General features: G+C 34.8%; 1 pseudogene; it reads right to left on the bottom strand.

Moving 5' to 3' along the window:
• Nucleotides 1–2,408, bottom strand: LOC147549257 (uncharacterized; annotated as a pseudogene).
• Nucleotides 2,409–3,235: the final 827 nt, after the last annotated feature.

Genomic DNA, 3,235 nt, shown 5'->3' with positions numbered 1-3,235 from the left:
GTTCATAATCACTTAGAAGTCTATTGGCCTATACAAAACAAGATCGAAAGAAATCATTAAAATCCTCCATAGATCACAACAAAACAAGGTAATATAGCCTTAGCATTGAACACTAATAGTTCATCCAAATCAGAGTAAATTCTAGTAGTTCCTGCAACTGAATCAAACTCTTCTGTCCCTCCATCTCGATTCTTCTTCACCTTTCCGGCAATGACCCGACAAACTAACATAGCTCATTTCTCGTTCTCGGACTTAATTTTAGCATTATCATGAGCTTTTCCACTAGTAGCAGTAGTACAAATTCCTCCTGCTCCTCCTCCTCCAGTGGTGGTGTTGGTTTCTTCAATCTTGAACCCATTTTTTATGATACTACAAACATTACATTGTGGGATTGAAATACAGAGATTAGTCGATCCATTAATGCCGATCGAACAAACAAAAGTCGTACAATGAAACCTTAGTAGTTCATTACCATCTGCTACACATCTTGGGTGTTTCTTCATTAGTTTAGTTGCTTTTGCTTTAATGGATTCTCTGTAATCTTCAAATTTTGTTATAGTTTTTTGAGTATTATTTACTTTGAGAATTCTATCAATTTTACAAATTGGTGCTTGTTTCTTTAATCAACTTGATTGGAATATAATCTCTACTATGTTTTTGCTACTATCTTCTGGTCCAAGTTCAGATACCGCAACAAAAAAAAATCACCCAAAAGAAAAAACAAATCAATTAGATTAATTTGTGAAATGGGTAGTCAAATTTGAAATCTTTTGGTTAGGGTATTAAGAGTTCTAATGATTTGGATTAAATGGTGAAATGGGTAATCAAATTTGTAATCTTTTTGGTTTGGGTATAAAGAGTTCAAGTGATTTAGATTGATTCGTGAAATGGGTAGTCAAATTTGTAATCTTTTTGGTTTGGGTATCAAGATTTTAGATTAGGGTATTTGTGTGTGTGTGTGTGTGTGTGTGTGTGTGTGTGTGTGAGAGAGAGAGAGAGAGAGAGAGAGATGATTTATTACCAGCATGTCTAATAGACTGATGAAGTTCCAAATCTTCAGTTTTCATGAAAGCTTCACCACAGTTAGGGCAAGAAGAGAGAGTATTTCTAAGAGAAGGATCTCTAGAAACCAAAATAGATGGATCAACAACCATTCTACATTCATAACAACCTGAAAATCTTCTCAAATGCATTCCTCTAAAAGATCCAGATGAACCGGTAGATAATGAAGAAGATGAATTAGTAGTATTAGAAGAAGATGAAGCTCCATTATTGTTATTGTTGGATCTTACCTTTTTGGTAGAAAAAGAGAGAGAGAAAGTAATAATTAGCCTAGGGAATACAAAAAATCGGGCGACGAGATATGGCTCAAGGGTAACTTTGGTAGAAAAAGATAGACCAGTTACTTCTGACGGAATAGATGACAGAAAAATAAAAAAGAGGGTCAAATTAGAAGCTGGTCATCTTTAGGGGGCCATTTTGACGAATTGGTCATCTTTAGGGGGCCAAAATGGAATTAACCCTTAAAGTTATCGCAAGGTGTTGCAAAGCTGTTGCAAATTAAAAAAGTACCGAGGGAAGTTGAAGACTAAAAGAAATTGATCAATATTCCTCTAAAACAAAAAATTGATAAAGAGTTTTGACCAAATTTCCCTTTTAATTATTCTTTTTTGTCTATTCCTTCTATGTTTCTGATTGAGTCCCGTGTCTTTATCTCTTCAAACTTGGAACATCTCCAATGCAAGACTCAATCTTAAAATCTTAAGTGTCACCTAGGAGTTTAGAGTTTTTTTTTTGAGAAAAACCCTCTCCAATGCAAAACTGAATTGAGATCTTAAGATGATGTGGAAGCATTAAGTTTTAAGATGTCTCAACTAGAAACTCTATTTTTGAGATCTCTTTTGAGAGTCTTAAGTGTCCTAGTCATCAAATTTAATTTTCGGACCAATAGAAAGCCTTTCTTTCTCAACCACTTTTTCCTATTAAATGTATGTGTGACATGTGTATCTATTAGAGTTTTTTAGAGTGTTGCATTGGAGAATGACTTGAATTAGAGACACTCAAGTTAGCCACATAGGAAAGAGAATCTCAATTGAGACTCAACACATAAGCCAAATAGAGTTTTTTTTAAGTTTTGCATGGGAGATGCTCTTAATCTCAAACTTCTTCTTCTCTCTTTCTCTCTAAGATGAGTTTCATTAATGGAGATTCTAAAAAAAAATTAACTTCGATATTAAAATAATATTAAATCTCCATTTTATTTCCTCTTTAGGGGATTCATTAATGGAGGTTCTCTCTAAGAGGGCATTCATTAATGGAGGTTCTCCAAATATGTTTTGGTCTTTCTCTTTTAAAAAACTCCATTAATGGAGAGCTGTTCCTCATTAATATACCTTGTTTAATAGCATTAAGTTTGATAATTTCAATCTGACTCATTAGGATTAGATGTTGTTGCATATGCAACTATAGGAATTCCACTCATTAGGATTAGATGTTGTTGCATATGCAACTATAGGAATTCCATTTCGATCGCAAAAAATACAACCTATATCAACCCGCTTCACACTCCTAGCTTCATCAACGTTAAGATGAAACGATTTTGGGGCAGTAGGTTGTTGGGAAAAACGGGTGAATCGACGCAACAGTAATATAAGTTCTCCTCCTTTGTGTTAGTTATGAGAAAAATATGTAGAATAGTGGTAGCAGTAAACAAAGAACTGAAAGTAAATAAGACAACGATTTTAACGTGGAAAACCTCCTCAATATGAGAAGTAAAAAACCACCCCAAATCCACTATAATGAGTTACAAATTACACCCTCCTTGTTCCAATAGAACAAAACGTGAGACTCAAACTCCAAAATAATCAATCTCAAACACGAAGTAAACCTCACAAGAAAGAGTAAAAAAACCTAGAAATATGCAGTCCAAAACGACCCTAAATTCACTAGGATTCGGGCTACCAATTACCAATCCAGCCGTCCAAATACTATCAACAAGTCAGGAATACCTCTGCAAAATGTCAGCTCAATCGGAGAAGATCTCACCGTCGAATTTCTCGAATATCGAAGACTACGCGTGCTTCAAATACTCAGCCCCTCTTCTCGGCAGACCTCTTCTCTCTCCTCTATTGTGCATTTCTGATTGTGTTCTCTTGTTCTAAATTTGATTAAGGAAGTATTTATAGACTCCCCCTTAATCCTAATTTCACAGACCTAATTTCATCGACCCAAAGAA

This window comes from Eschscholzia californica, unplaced genomic scaffold (assembly GCF_041429995.1).
Source record: "Eschscholzia californica isolate CP2 unplaced genomic scaffold, dmEscCali1.0.p SCAF_3, whole genome shotgun sequence".
Classification (NCBI taxonomy): Eukaryota; Viridiplantae; Streptophyta; class Magnoliopsida; order Ranunculales; family Papaveraceae; genus Eschscholzia; species Eschscholzia californica.
The sequence above is the reverse complement of the archived record's forward strand: the minus strand, read 5'-3'. Positions and strand labels throughout refer to the sequence as shown.